Source organism: Heteronotia binoei, chromosome 1 (genome assembly GCF_032191835.1).
Source record: "Heteronotia binoei isolate CCM8104 ecotype False Entrance Well chromosome 1, APGP_CSIRO_Hbin_v1, whole genome shotgun sequence".
Taxonomy (NCBI): domain Eukaryota; kingdom Metazoa; phylum Chordata; class Lepidosauria; order Squamata; family Gekkonidae; genus Heteronotia; species Heteronotia binoei.
Window position 1 is genome coordinate 280,739,125 of NC_083223.1, and position 16,561 is coordinate 280,755,685.

The 16,561-nt window shown below is 50.0% G+C and overlaps 1 pseudogene; it reads right to left on the bottom strand.

The window, feature by feature from the left end:
• The window catches only part of LOC132588803 (methanethiol oxidase-like), a 32,734-nt pseudogene extending 18,283 nt beyond the window's left edge, over positions 1 to 14,451 (bottom strand).
• Positions 14,452 to 16,561: the final 2,110 nt, after the last annotated feature.

Consider the following 16,561-nt stretch of genomic DNA (forward strand, 5'->3'; position numbering starts at 1 on the left):
TTCTTCCTTTCTCACAATACGAGAACTCTTGGGCATTCGATGAAATTGGTGAGCAGTTGGGTTAGAATGGATAAAATGAGGTACTTCTTTACCCAAATGGTGATTAACATTTGGAATTCACTGCCACAGGAGGTGTTGGTGGCTACAGGCATAGCCAGCTTCAAGCGTGGGTTAGATAAAAATATGGAGCAGGGGTCCATCAGTGGCTATTAGCCACAGTGTGTATCTCTCTCTCTCTCGGCTTGACTTCGCGAACGAAGATTTAAGAAGGGTGCAGTAGTCCACGTCTGCTGCAGGCTCACTGGTGGCTGACAAGACCAATGCGGGACAGGCAGATCCGGCCACAGTGGCTGCAGGGAAAAGTCTGATTTGGGGTTGGTGCTGTAGCAGTGCGATTCTTCCTCAATCTCCTTTTGTCCTCAAGACCAGCTATGCGTGCGTTCTCAAAAGAAGAGACAGCCTGGTGGATGGTGTGCCTCCATGCTTTGCGATCTGAGGCTAGGTCAGACCACTGGTGATGGTTGATGCGACAGGTGCCAAGGGATTTCTTCAGGGAGTCCTTGTACCTCTTCTTTGGTGCCCCTCTATTTCGATGGCCGGTGGAAAGTTCGCCATACAGAGCAATCTTGGGAAGGCGGTGGTTTTCCATCCTAGAAATATGCCCTGCCCAGCGCAGCTGCGTCTTCAACAGCAGTGCTTCGATGCTTGTAACTTCCGCCCTCTTGAGGACTTCAGTGTTGGTCACAAAGTCACTCCAGTGGATGTTGAGGATGGTGCGAAGGCAGCGCTGATGGAAGCGCTCAAGGAGTCGCAGGTGATGACGGTATAAAACCCACGATTCGGAGCTGTAGATGAGGGTTGTCATCACAACCGCTTTGTAAACATTGATCTTTGTGCCTTTTTTCAGATGCTTGTTGCTCCACACTCTTTTGTGCAGTCGGCCAAAGGCACGGTTTGCTTTTGCCAGCCTGTTGTCAATCTCCTTGTCGATCTTGGCATCTGAGGAGATGATGCACCCCAGGTAGCTGAACTGCTGGACTGTCTTCAGAACTGATTCACCCACAGTGATGCAGGGAGGGTGATAATCTTCCTGGGGTGCAGGCTGGTGGAGAACTTCTGTCTTCTTCAGACTAACTTCTAGTATATATATGCTGTATATATATATGTGTGTATATATATGTGTGTATCTATATGCTGGCCACAGCTTAGTGTGTGTATGCCCAATAGCGTTGCCAAGTCCAATTAAAGAAAAATCTGGGGACTTTGGGGGTGGAGCCAGGAGACTTTGGGGGTGGAGCCAGGAGACATTGGGGGTGGAGCCAAGAACAAGGATGTGACAAGCATAATTGAACTCCAAGGGAGTTCTGGCCATCACATTTAAAGAGACAGCACACCTTTTAAAATGCCTTTCTTCCATAGGAAATAATTAAGGATAGGGGCACCATCTTTTGGGGCTCATAGAATTGGACCCTCTGGTCCAATCGTTTTGAAACTTGGGGGGGTATTTTGGGGAGAGGCACTAGATGCTATACTAAAAATTTGGTGCCTCTACCTCAAAAAATAGCCCCCCCCAGAGCCCCCAATACCCACGGATTAATTTCCTATTATTCCCAATGGGAATCGTTCTCCATAGGGAATAATAAAGTGCCCAGTAGACATTTTCCCCCCCACACGCTTTCTAAAGGGGGGGAGGGCCTCCAAACTAGGGAATCCCCTGCTCCCTCCCTCACACACACATACTTACCAGATCTTACTCCAGACAACTCTACTTCCTGTGAAAACGAAAGCAAAAGAAAGGGAGGGGCCATTCTCAGAAGCCCTTTCTGCTTCCTGCCCAGCCTTAAAGGGGCAGACATTTTGCAAACGGCTCGGGAGCTCTACAACATGAAGACTACAGGTATGTTCTCCCCCCCTCCACCCCCCACCCCCGCTTCCAGAGTTTTGAAGAGCGGGAGATGAGGCTGCGAACTCAGAAGTCTCCTGCCAGAGCGGGAGGCTTGGGAAGCCTAATGCCCAAGCTGGCTAGCTAAGATTAGAGAAGCGCCTCTTAGAGGTGACTTCCTGTAATAGGTAAGTGAAAAGGGATGGTGTCATGGAATTTTACCAGGGAGGACTCTGGGAAGGAGGGATCTTGCAATCAGATGAGCCTGAGTGCTGGCCGCCTTGCTTACCTGTTAAGAAAACTGTCTGTCTGCAAAATGATTTTAACTCAGGAACTCGACACCTGTTTTAAGTCATTCTCCTAGGGTTGCCAAGTCCCCAGCTTCCCACAGCGGGGGACTCTCTCTCACATGCAGAGTGCGTGCAAGACGTGATGATGTCACCTGGAAGTGACCTCATCAAAATGGCGGCGCCCATGCAGGGCTGCTCTAGGCATTTCTGGGGAAACTCTATGGTTTCTCCGGACGCTCTAGCCATTTGGGAGGTAAAAACTCTATGGTACCTATGCACCATAGAGTTTTTACCTCCCAAATAGCTAGAGCACCAGGGAAACCATAGTTTTCCTCAAAACGCCCAGAGCACCCCCACATCGGCGCCACCATTTTTACGATGTCACTTCCAGGTGACATCATCGCACTAGAGATGTTGGGGGAGGTTCCCCCCGCTGGCCCAATGTGGGCCAGCAGGTTGGGAACCTCCCAGGCAGGAAAACCTCCGCCTGAACCTGAGGATTGGCAGCCCTACATTCTCCTCAGTGCCTACTTGGACACTGATTGGCTGAAAACAGGCCAAGCATTCTGGGGATTGTAGGCTGTCTCTTTCTGCTGTGACACAGGCCTCACAGGCTCCCCAGGCCCACTAGGCCTCTCTCTCACAGCACAGATCATGACACTTCCAAAAAGCACTTGGTGGGCTCCAGGAAAGTTCTCAGGGGGCACCATGGCACCCACAGACACTGCACTGGAGACCCCTGATCAAGACCGCCCTGCTCTGGGATTCCCCGTGGGAATCCATTTCATAAAATACCTTTTGCGTTGCCACGCGGGTCCCCCAAAGAACTGATCATGACTTCCCCACTGCCCAGGCAATGAGAGTTGTGTATGAAAGCCAGGTCACATTTCTCAAAAACTTCTCTCGGCTCGATCACCTGCGGAGGCAAAGGAAAGCACATTTGCAGAGGGATTCTCAGTAGTCATGTATGGCTGTGAGAGCTGGACCATAAGGAAGGCCGAGCGCAGAAGAATAGATGCTTTTGAGTTGTGGTGCTGCAGAAGACTCTTGAGAGTCCCTTGGACTGCAAGAATATCCAGTCAGTCAGTCCTAAAGGAAATCAACCCAGACTGTTCCCTGGAAGGTCAGATGCAGAAGCTGAAGCTCAAATACTTTGGCCACCCAATGAGAAGGGAGCACTCCCTGGAGAAGACCCTGATGCTGGGAAAGACCGAAGGCAAAAGAAGAAGGGGATGGCAAAAGAAGAGATGGCTGGACAGCGTTACTGATGTAACTAATACGAATTTGAGCAGACTTTGGAGGATGGTGGAAGACAGGAGGGCCTGGCGTGACTTTGTCCATGGGGTTGCAAAGAGTCGGACTCGACTGTGCGACTGAACAACAAATAGCAACAAATCAGTGGCTATTAGCCACAGCAAACTGATGGAACATTCTGTCTGGGGCAGTAATGTTCTATCTTCTTGGTGCTTGGGGGGGGGCACAGTGGGAGGGCTTCTAGTGTCCTGGCCCCACTGGTGGACCTCCTGAAGGCACCTGGTTTTTTGGCCACTGTGTGACCCAGATTGTTGGACTGGATGGGCCATTGGCCTGATCCAAAATGGCTTCTCTTATATTCTTATGCAATTGAAGTCCCAGTGATGTTGAGCGGATACACGGTGTTTCCCCCCTCATAATCTAGGAATCCAAAACCATAAAGACGATTTCAGGAGGGACGATAGTAGAAGGGGATTCTACTCCAGCCCCCTGCACAATGCAGGAAATTCACAAACACCTCCCCCTAAGTTCACAGGATCCGCATTCCTGTCAGATGGCCATCTAGCCTCTGTTGAAAAACCTCCAAGGAAGGAGAGCCCACCACCTCCCGAGGAAGCCTGTTCCACTGAGGAACCGCTCTAACAGTCATAGAATCCTAGAGTTGGAAGGGATCTCCAGGGTCATCTACTCCAGCCCCCTGCACAATGCATAAAACTCACAAACACCTCCCCCTAAGTTCACAGGATCCACATTGCTGTCAGATGGCCATCTAGCCTCTGTTGAAAAACCTCCAAGAAAGGAGAGCCCACCACCTCCCAAGGAGGAAGCCTGTTCCACTGAGAAACCGCTCTAACACTCAGGAAGTTCTTCCTAATGTTGAGCCAGAAATTCTTCTGGTTTAATTTCAACCTGTTGGTTCTGGTCCTACCTTCTGGGGCCACAGAAAACAATTCTGCACCATCCTCTGTATGACAGCCCTTCAAGTCCTTGAAGATGATGATCCTATCACCTCTCAGCTGCCTCCTCTCCAGGCTAAATATCCCCAGCTCCTTCAACCTTTCCTCCTAGAACCTGGTCTCCAGACCCCTCTATAGGACAGCCCTTCAAGGACTTGAAGATGGTGATCACATCACCTCTCAGCCGCCTCCTCTCCAGGCTAAACATCCCCAGCTCCTTCAGCCTTTCCTCCTAGGACTTGGTCTCCAGACCCCTCTATAGGACAGACCTTCAAGGACTTGAAGATGGTGATCCTATCACCTCTCAGCCGCCTCCTCTCCAGGCTAAACATCCCCAGCTCCTTCAGCCTTTCCTCCTAGAACTTGGTCTCCAGACCCCTCTATAGGACAGCCCTTCAAGGACTTGAAGATGGTGATCACATCACCTCTCAGCCGCCTCCTCTCCAGGCTAAACATCCCCAGCTCCTTCAGCCTTTCCTCCTAGAACTTGGTCTCCAGACCCCTCTATAGGACAGCCCTTCAAGGACTTGAAGATGGTGATCCTATCACCTCTCAGCCGCCTCCTCTCCAGGCTAAACATGCCCAGCTCCTTCAGCCTTTCCTCATAGGACTTGGTCTCCAGACCCCTCACCATCTTCATTACCCTCCTCTGGTCACGTTCCGGTTTCTCTATATCCTTCTTAAATTGTGGAGCCCAAAACTGAACACAAGACTCTAGGTGAGGTCTAACCAGAACAGAATAAAGTTATTATCGTACAGAGGTTTGAACTAGATGATTCTGAAGGTCCCTCCCAACTGTATAATTCTAAGGTGACCCAGTGCAAGGTTATCCAGCCAGCTTCCACAGCAGAGTGGGGATTTGAACCTGGGATCTTGCAGATCCTAATATGTCCCTCTAACAGCTACACTGCACCAGCTCTAGTTGCCGTCGTTTACTGCTTCTGACAGGCCAATGCAGAACTTTCCGCCGCCCCCCACAACGCCCTCCAACCCAATGGCCCCGCTAAGCTGAGTTGGTGTGAGCTAGCTCACAGTTTTTTAGCCTCCAGCTCACACATTTTTGTCGTTGCTCTGGAAAAACTAATTTGTGCAGTAGCTCGCAACTTCAATGCTCACGAAGTAGCATTTTTGCTCGCAAGACTCTAAAGCAGGGGTGTTGAACTAATTTGTTACGAGGGCCAGATTTAACATAAATGAGACCTTGCCTGGCCAGGTCATGGGTGCCATAAAACGTAATGCCAGATAGCAGATACACACAATTAAAGACTTTTTAAAAAAACTTAAAACATGCTTAAAACATTAGGACTCTTGCAATATTTTGTTCATTTAACAGTCTCTGATAACCGACACCTCTTGTTCTGATTTACTGCATCAAAAGCTGGAGACAATGTCTGTGCTATAGCAGTCTTGAGTATGCTGTTCAGGTGTTGCTCAAGTGTGAATCTGTAAATTGCAAACCTACTTTTGCTTTGCTCGCGGGCTTGATAAGACCCCTCCGGCGGCTTAATCCAGCCCCCAAGCCACATGTTTGACACCCCTGCTCTACAACTTAGAGGGAGTATTGCTCCAGCTCCCCCCATTCCCAGGGCTAGTTTGAACTGCTCCAATAAAGCTGTACCTTGTGGAGCTTGGGAGCTCTCTCGTCAGTCCCCGTGTCCACCACGTAAATGCGAGAGGAGGCCACACAAGGAAAGACCAGTCTGTTCCGCTTCTTGGTGGTATCCCCGAAACAGCTGCTGCAGGCGTTCCAACCGAACTGGTGGAGTTCATCGTCGATGTAAGGCATGCGCAGGCGGTGGATCACCTGTGGGGGAAGGCGGGACATTAGCTGCTCTCCAATCCAGGGGTCCCCAACCGTACATCTCTGGGCACCACAGCGCTCAACAAAATTAGCTTTCGCATATTTTACAGAGCACAGGGGTCCGAATGGGTTCTAGGGTTGCCAAGTCCAGTTCAAGACATATCTGGGGACTTTGGGGGTGAAGCCAGGAGACACTGTGGGGGGAGCCAAGGGCAAAGGTGTGACAAGCTGAATTGAACTCCAAGGGGAGTTCTGGCCATCATGTTTAAAGGGACCGCACACCTTTTAAAATGTCTTCCCTCCATTGGAAATAATGAAGGATAGGGGCAAAAGAACATAAGAGAAGCCATGTTGGATCAGGCCAATGGTCCATCCAGTCAAACACTCTGTGTCACACAGTGGCCAATGTATGTCTCTGTGTGTGTGTGTGTATATACACACACACACACACACATATATATATACTGTGGCTAATAACCATTGATGGACCTCTGCTCCATATTTTTATCCATTTCCCTCTTAAAGCTGGCTATGCTTGTAGCTGCCACCACCTCCTGTGGTAGTGAATTCCACATGTTAATCACCCTTTGGGTGAAGAAGGACTTCCTTTTATCCATTTTAACCTGACTGCTCAGCAATTTCATTGAATGCCCACAAGTTCTTGTATTGTGAGAAAGGGAGAAAAAGACTTCTTTCTCTGCTTTCTCCATCCCATGCATAATCTTGTCAACCTCTATCATGTCACCCCGCAGTCGACGTTTCTCCAAGCTAAAGAGCCCCAAGCGTTTCAACCTTCCTTCATACGGAAAGTGTTCCAAACCTTTAATCATTCTAGCTGCTCTTTTCTGCACTTTTTTCAATGCTATAATATTCTTTTTGAGGTGCGGTGACCAGAATTGCACACAGTATACCAAATGAGACCGCACCATCGATTTATACAGGGGCATTATGATACTGGCTGATTTGTTTTCAGTTCCCTTCCTAATAATTCCCAGCATGAAAGTTATTGAAATATAACCTGATGGTAGCCTTTTAACTGGAGGTGTCAGGGACTGAATCAGGGACTTGCCACGTGCACACATATGGGGAGGGACGGTGGCTCAGTGGTAGAGCAAGCAGAAGGTCCCAGGTTCAATCCCCAGCATCTCCAACTAAAAGGGTCCAGGTAAATAGGTGTGAAAAACCTTAACTTGAGACCCTGGAGAGCCACTGCCAGTCTGAGTAGACAAGACTGACTTTGATGGACCGAGGGTCTGATTCAGTATAAGGCAGCTTCATATGTTCATATGCAAAAGCACTGTGGAGAAACGCCATCTGAGAGTGTTGGTGCTTCATCCAAAAAGGCAGGGATCAGTAAATCCATTCAGCAGGCTTTGTAGCCTTCCCCTCACTCCCCCCCTCCCTTCCAGAGCCAAACCAACAACGCTAGGGGGAAAGTCTCCTAGAGAGGCAGGAAGTGCTGTGCTGGGCTGTGCTAATTTTGTAGATGCAACTGTTTTTGTTTTGTTTTTCTTTCCCTATCCTTTTCCCTTTTAAATAAATGTTTTTTCTGTTTTAAATGCTGGCAGTCAATCTCTGTACCACCTAGATCCCCAGACCGCTTTAGACCACGCTGTGTTGAAAAGGGGGCCCCGGGGAAGGGGGAAGGCATGCAGTTGGATAAGGTGCCAATCCTCCAGGGGTGCCCCAAAGAAGTGCTGAGGTCTCTGTGAAACCCAAGTGCAGGGTGGCAGAGGACCTGGAGGCCTAGCCTCACAGCTGGAGAGGGGGATTGGGAGTCCTGTTCCTCTCAATCTGAACCCCGGGACTGAGCAGGTGGTGGCAGCGAGCCCAAGGGGCAGGAGGAGAAATAGCTCCCTCCAGGAGTTGGCGACTCCATAGGGAGCTGACGGGACCGGGTCTGAAGGCAGAATCGGGCCGGTTCCGCCACACTTGGCGGCAGCGGTGGGATAAGAACAAACAGAGAACTTGATTGGCCAGGCATTTTTGCTTTTTTGATGCGTGCAAGCACCCAGAGGAAGCAACAGCGGTTTTGTTTTATTTTCGGGTCAACTGGAGTAGGGAAAGTTTAGCTAGTTAGGATGGAGCGTGCTAAGATGCGGGAAATCCTGGAGATGACAAAGCCACAGCTCCAGGAAGAGTGTGCAAAGCACAAGCTGGAGTGTGACAACATGACTGTAGTAGATATGCAAGTCCTCCTGTTGGAGCATCTTGAGCATGCAGGGGCACCTGCAAAAGTGGCCTCCACCCAGTCAGAAGCAACCTTGCGGCTACAGTTGGAACTGGCAAGAATGCGTATCGAGGCGGAACGAGAGAGAGAAGAACGACAAGCAGAGAGGGATGCAGTCCGCAGACGGGAGGAACGAGAGAGAGAGGAACGACAAGCAGAGAGGGATGCAGTCCGCAGACTGGAGGAACGAGAGAGAGAGGAAAGACAAGCAGAGATCCGTAGACGGGAACAGGAAGAGCAGCGTCGCCATGAGCTTGAGGTGCTACGTCTGGAAGCTGAACTAAGCAAAGAGATCCAAGTCACGCCCAAAGACTTTGCAGTGTACAAGGAGGGAGAAGACCCCTCCACATACCTCTCCAACTTTGAGAGGGCAGCCAAACAGTGGGGGATTGCAGAGGAGGACTATATGTCTTACCTCTGTAGCAACCTGACTGGAGAGCTTTCAGCCATCTATTACAGCATGCCTATGGAAGGTGGGGGGATAACTTTTGCGGCCTATAAGGCCACTGTATTTAAAAGGTTTAAACTGGGGCCAGACCACTCCCGAAAGCAGTTCAGGGGTTTGGCTCCACAAGAAGGTAAATCCTATGCTGAATGTGGGGTAATGAAGGAACAGACAGTTCCAGTGTTATTGGGCCGGGATTTGGTGGTTGGCCAGTACTCTATCAAGGCTGTACCCCGCAGCCAAACCCCCAGGGGAAAGTGGGAGGAGGAAGGCAACTTTAAGGAAGCCACCTCACCACCAACCAGGGAGGGGGAAACAGCCCAGGTTACTGAGGACGAAGAGAGGGCAGTCACCCGGGAGGGGGAGGACCAGCCTATCTCAAGCCCTGGAGTAGGGTGTTCCCAAGGGGAAGAGGGGTGTAGCTTTCCCCAAGTGCAGCAAGAGGCTGTGGATGTTCCTAGCGAGGAAGGGAACCTGTCTAGCGTAAAGGATGTGCATGCTGAAGAGACCGAGGTGGAGAGTGGAGATTTCACAGGAGGTTCTGAGAGCAGCAAGGCTAATGGGGGCTCAGAGGAGCACATAGCTGAAGGCTTGGGGGAACAGGAGTGGTTCCAGAAGGGGGTCCGGAGCGGCCTTAGGTTGGAACCGGTTCACCAAGTAGCTGTGGATCAGGAAGTGGGATCGTCCGAGACGCTCTCAAAACAGGTCGTCTTGAAGCAGGGCAGACAGGAATCCTGGGAAGCTGTGGGACCTTCCAGGCAGGAAGGAGCTCAGTTGGCTGACACTGAAAAACCAACTGAGGGGGCGGAGAACCCAGATCCAACTTTGGCTAAGTGTTCTGGAAACAGTGGGACTAGGGGTGGCTTGAAGGAACAGATGATAGGAAGTCTGGGGGAGCCAGAAATGTTCCTGTCTGAGGTTCAAAGTGACCCGAGGCTGGATCCACTGTGTGAGGTGGCAAGGGACCAGAAAGTGGAGTTCTCAGAAGCTGAGACAGGGGATAGGGTGATGGTTTTCCTGCCCCTTCATACTGGTGAACGGAAAGTGGAATGGGAGGGACCCCATGTGATTGTGGATGACCTAGACGATGCTACCTGTGTGGGGGCTATGGAGAAAATGGGAAAGGCAGTTCAAGTGGTGCAGGTGAATGTACCACAGCCAGTCTCTGCGAGGTCCATGGTGTTGCATAGAGGTAGGAAGGAAGGAGACAAAAAGAAGCTGGGACAGCAATTGTTTGCAGCACCAGAGGTAGTTTTCTGGGAGGACAGAGTGGACAGAGGGAACATTCCACCAATGAGGGATAAAGAAGAGGCAACTGTGTGGGAACTGGGCAGTTTCCAACCTCATATGTGGGGCCAGGAATTTCCTCCTTTGATGGACCACTCACCCCAGCAACAGCAGCAACGAAGGGAGAGCACCAAACTCCGGAGGTGGTCCTGGGAAATGGAGGAGTACATCTTAAAGACTGGACATTCCTTCCGAATGCAGCAATGCGACTTGTCCAGAAAGGACATGGACACCCAGGTTGTGGGACTTTGTGTATTATTGGAGAAATACCCGAATGTTTGTGAAATATTTTGGTTAACGGGTTTCTCCTTGTTTGTTTGGATTCTGCTACGGGGTCACCTCTGTAGGAGGCAACCCCTCCGGCTCAGAATTTAAGGAGGGGGACGTGTGGAGAAACGCCATCTGAGAGTGTTGGTGCTTCATCCAAAAAGGCAGGGATCAGTAAATCCATTCAGCAGGCTTTGTAGCCTTCCCCTCACTCCCCCCCTCCCTTCCAGAGCCAAACCAACAACGCTAGGGGGAAAGTCTCCTAGAGAGGCAGGAAGTGCTGTGCTGGGCTGTGCTAATTTTGTAGATGCAACTGTTTTTGTTTTGTTTTTCTTTCCCTATCCTTTTCCCTTTTAAATAAATGTTTTTTCTGTTTTAAATGCTGGCAGTCAATCTCTGTACCACCTAGATCCCCAGACCGCTTTAGACCACGCTGTGTTGAAAAGGGGGCCCCGGGGAAGGGGGAAGGCATGCAGTTGGATAAGGTGCCAATCCTCCAGGGGTGCCCCAAAGAAGTGCTGAGGTCTCTGTGAAACCCAAGTGCAGGGTGGCAGAGGACCTGGAGGCCTAGCCTCACAGCTGGAGAGGGGGATTGGGAGTCCTGTTCCTCTCAATCTGAACCCCGGGACTGAGCAGGTGGTGGCAGCGAGCCCAAGGGGCAGGAGGAGAAATAGCTCCCTCCAGGAGTTGGCGACTCCATAGGGAGCTGACGGGACCGGGTCTGAAGGCAGAATCGGGCCGGTTCCGCCACAAGCACATTCTACACCACAACGCTTAAGCATAGCAGCAAGACACTAATAAGACAATGAGTTACAAACAAAGATAGCTGTGGTCTACTTATACCGTACACAGCCGTGGGCAGAGTCACGCTAATTTTCCTTTTTCTCTCTCTTATCTAATCCACTGACACGGCAACGATCAAAACACCCCGACTGGCATTATGAGTTTGGACGATTCTTGACAAGTTCAGGTTTGCTTCTGGGTACGTCGCACAGCCCAGACTGCAGAGCCAGCGACGCTTGAAGGGGTTCGTCTTCTTTTGGAAGGGACGCTGCCCAAACCCTTGCTAAGCATTTCACAAAATTAACAGGAAAGTTGCCTCCGGGGAGTTATAAGTATGCAACTGCGGCCCACCCAGGCAATTGTCTTCACGGGATTAAATGCTCCCCCTCCCCAAGAAGCACGAGGATGAGTTTCGTTTGTTCCCTTCTTCGAAAGGACTTTTCTTAGAAATGATCCAAGTGGGCCACCGTGTTGGCGTGAAGCAGCAGAACAAAGTAGGAATCAAGGGACACCTTTAAGACCAACCAAGTTTTATTCAGAACGTCAGCTTTCGTGTGTGCATGCAGACTTCTTCAGATGAGGAATCAGGTACAGTGAGCAGAGCTACATACAGCTGGTAGGCAGGGGTTTAGAATGCAAAATGGATTTTATTTCTGTGCCATTTTGCATTCTAAACCCCTGCCTACCAGCTGTATGTAGCTCTGCTCACTATACCTGATTCCTCGTCTGAAGAAGTGTGCATGCACACACGAAAGCTGACATTCTGAATAAAACTTTGCTGGTATTAAAGGTGCCGCTTGACTCCTACTTTGTTTTCAAAGTAGAGCAAGTTTGGTGTAGTGGTTAAGCGTGCGGACTCTTATCTGGGAAAACTGGGTTTGAATCCCCATTCCTTCACTTGGTGCTTGTCACAACCTTGCTTCTGGCTCCACCCCCAAAGTCTCCCAGCTCCACCCCCAAGTCCCCAGATATTTCTGGAATCGGAGCTGGGAACCCTAGAGATCAGCCAAACCTGGGCTCTCTCTTTACCCATCCCTGGAACCTGAGGGAAGGAACGGCAAAGGAAAACATTCCCAAATGAAAAGATCTCTGGTCAGAACCTTGCAGTAATTTGGAGATTCGGGATCTACGTCCACCGTAGCCAGGTAGTCGGGTTCTTGGGTGCCGGTGCCGGTTAAGACGCAGACAACGTACATGATTCTCTCTCGGGGACCTTGGAAAACAAGAAGGACAGTCAGCAATCAAGCAACAGGAGCACTGGAAAAGCAACGATAGCTTTCTTGGTTCAAGGCCCTCCTCTCTTCTGTGAGCAGGTTTGTGCTGTCAATCAAAGATCAGTTTCATCTGAAAAAAGAGCAGGAGGAGCAAAATCCGTGGCAGGGGAGGGACTTTCATGACTCTCTGCTACTCATTGGAGCAAAGTTGGAACAAACTCTCTGTCTGGGGCAAGTGATGCTCTGTATTGTTGGTGTCGGGGGGGGGGCAACAGTGGGGGGGGGGCTTCTGATGACACAGAAGTCGTCCAGGCAAGTAACCGAAGCGCCAGGAATTTTGACCACAGGATCCTTTTCCATAAGACCTCAGCAGAGCGGATTCAGTGTTCGATTCCAGAACTCTTTGATGTCCCTTCGAACCCCAGGCAGGTGACAAATCAAATACCGTAATTGCTTCATCTGACTATCACATTTCTCCTCCTCAGGGTGAAGGTGATGCCAAAGAAAAGCTTTCCAGAACAGCTTCATTGTGGGAAGGAGGGCACTCTCTAGAACTGGGGTCCTCAACATAAGAACATAAGAGAGCCCTGTTGGATCAGGCCAATGGCCCCTACAGTCCAACACTCTGTGTCACATAAGAGGAGCCCTGTTGGATCAGGCCAATGGCCCCACTGGTCCAACACTCTGTGTCACATAAGAACAGAAGAGAAGCCATGTTGGATCAGGCCAATGGACCCTCCAGTCCAACACTCTGTGTCACGTAGGAATATAAGAGAAGCCATGTTGGATCAGGCCAATGGTCCATCCAGTCCAACACTCTGTGTCACATAGGAACATAAGAGAAGCCATGTTGGATCAGGCCAATGGCATTCCAGTCCAACCCTCTGTGTCACATAAGAACGTAAGAGGAGCCTTGTTGGATCAGGCCAATGGCCCATCCAGTCCAACACTCTGTGTCACACAGGAACATAAGAGAAGCCATGTTGGATCAGGCCAATGGCCCATCCAGTGCAACACTCCGTGTCACACAGTGGCCAAAAACCCCAAGTGGCATCAGGAGATTCACAAGTGGGGCTAGAAGCCCTTCCACTTTGCCCTCAACAACACCAAGAAGACATAGCATCACTGCCCCAGACATAAGAACATAAGAGGAGCCATGTTGGATCAGGCCAATGGCCCATCCAGTCCAACACTTTGTGTCACACAGTGGCCAATATATGTATGTGTGTGTGTGTATACACACACACACACACACATAACGGGGCACCACTGGGTGTCATGGCACTCACCAACAGCTTTCCTTGTACCCATCGAGTGTTTTTAGAAAGTGGGTGGGGCAAGGTGGAATATTGGCCTAGGAAGTTTTCTGAATAATGCAATCATAGAATTGAAAGGGACCTCCAGGGTCATCTAGTCCAATCACCCGCACAATGCAGGAAACTCACAAAGCAGTGTTCCCTCTAAGCTGAGTTAGTGTGAGCTAGCTGACAGTTTTTTAGTCTCCAGCTCACACATTTTTGTCTTAGCTCAGGAAGGATGACCCCAGAGCAAACTAATTGATGCAGGAGCTTACAATTTTAGTGCCAGTAGCTCATGAAGTAGAATTTTTGCTCACAATACTCTGCAGCTTAGAGGGAGTACTCTCAAGTACTTCACATCTGCAGAAACCCCTGCTTCATGCCCAGAAAATGGCAAAAAACCTCCACGATCCCTGGACAAACTGGCCTGGAGAAAAATTGCTATGCGACTTGATTTGCTGTGCAGGTGTTTCAAAATATTGTTTTGGCAGCAGCTGCCACCACAGTGCAAAGATTGTTACTGTGTGACTGAAGGGAAGCTGCGGCAGCCATTTTGTGGTTGGCTCCACTTCCTGCGGCAGCCATTTTGTGACTGCGCTGTGTCAGATTTCTAAAGGACCCCACAGGCTCAAAAAGGGACCCTCTTCTCTAGAAAGCACCCTTCGGCTGAGGCTCAAGCAACTTCGGTGGTCAAAAGGGCTTACCTTTCATGGCATCCAGAGGCGTCGCGTATCCAGGCCCACATCCACAGTCCCCTGTGCCGTTTAAAGGGAGGGGGAAAGAAAAAGGGAGAGAGATTCATATTATTTCCAAAAGAGCACAAGAACATAAGAAGAGCCCTGCAGTCTGGGAGATCTCCAGGCCCTGCCTGGAGGCTGGTAACCCTGTTAATGGGAGGGGCTGTGGCTCAGTGGAAGAGCCTGTGCTTTATGGGCACAAAGTCCCAGGTTCAAGTCCTGGCATCTCCAGTTAAAATGAACAGGCGGGAGGTGATGGGAAAGACCTCAGCCTGAGACCCTGGAGAGTCATAGAGAGGGGCCATAGCTCAGTGGCAGAGCCTCTGCTTGGCATGCAGAAGGTCCCAGGTTCAATCCCCGGCATCTCCAGTTAAAAGGACCAGGCAGGAGGTGATGGGAAAGACCTCAGTCTGAGACCCGGGAAAGCCATGGAGAGGGGCCATAGCTCAGTGGCAGAGCCTCTGCTTGGCATGCGGAAGGTCCCAGGTTCAATCCCCGCCCTCTCCAGTTAAAAAGAACCATGCAGGAGGTGATGGGAAAGACCTCATCCTGAGACCCGGGAGAGCAGCTGCCAGTCTGAGTGGCTGGACAAATTGTCCCATTCCAGAGGGAGCTGGTGGGCTTTCCAGTGCAGGAGATCTCCAAACAGGGACTGGAAAGCCATGTAGGCAGCCTTCAAATCCCTTCTCTGCTCTAGAACACACATGAAGCTGACTTCTACTGACTCTAGGGTTGCCAAGTCCAAGAAATATCTGGGGACTTTGGGGGTGGAGCCAGGAGTCACTGAGGGCGGAGCCAGGAGCAAGGTTGTGACAAGCAAAATTGAACTTCAACAGGAGGTCAAAGTTGAACTTCAAACTTGGAGGGTGTTTTGAGGAGAGGCACTGGGTGCTATGCTGAAAATCTGGTGCCTCTACCTCAGAAAACAGCCCCCCAGAGCCCCAGATGCCCACGGATCAAATCTCCATTATACTCTATGGGAATTAGTCTTCATAGGGAATAGCAGACATTTCCCTTCCCCTCCCCGCTTCTGATGATCCTGACAGATTCATAGCGACAGATATTTTCTTGACGTTGACGTTCTAAAATCCTGAGGTCAAAACCTCCCATTGGTTCTTTCGACTTTGATAGCAAAAAAGAACCATCCTGGGTCAATTCTTCAAACCTTTGCTTCAAATATGCGCTCTCAGGCACTGGGTGTGTTTCAGGGTGCTGTGAAACACACAACATATCCTTCAGGGGACAGTTTTACTAGGTCAATCTTCATTGGCGTTTTGCTCAGGGTAGCGAATAAACCCCAAAGGTGAAACAGGTCAGTTTTCCCATAATACCGCTTGAGGCGACAATAAATCTTTCAGTCTTTGAGGCGCCCTGAAAATCTTTTTTGTTTACCTGCTAAGCCAGAGATAGGGAGGTTTTTTTGAGCTGGAACACACAGAAACACAGTTCCCGCTCTCTTGGTGTCAGGGGGTGTGGCCTAATATGCAAATGAGTTCCCACTGGGCTTTTTCTACCAGAAAAGCCCTCGCAAAAGGCATGGATCCCTTGCTTAGCAATGTTAAAGAATTTAAGCAGAAGAGAGTAGCTGTATTCATGTGCAAGAGAGCAGGGAGATTTTAGTACATGAGCACCCCAAATTTTTCGGGTTTGAGTTTTTGAGAGTCAAAGTTCTGGAGCCATTAAATATCCCCTGGAATTACAACTCAGCTCCAGACTGCAGAGATCAGTTTCCCCTGGAGATGCTTTGGGGCAGGGTTGTCCAAACTTGCTTAACGTAAGTGCCACATAGATAAACATCAGATGAGAGCTGCAAGATGTGAACATCAGATGTTTGAGAGAGGAAGGGAGGAAGGAAGGAGGAGGAGGAGGAGGAGAAGAAGATTGGATTTATATCCCACCCTATACTCTGAATCTCAGAGTGGTTCACAATCTCCTTTATCTTCCTCCAAACACTCCACCAAACTGGCTCTCTACACCAAAGTGGCTCAGGAAGGAAGGAAGGAAGGAAGGAAGGAAGGAAGGAAGGAAGGAAGGAAGGAAGGAAGGAGACCGCAGATTTATACCCCGCCCTTCTATCTGAATCAGAGTCTCAGAGCGCCTTACAATCTCCTTTATCT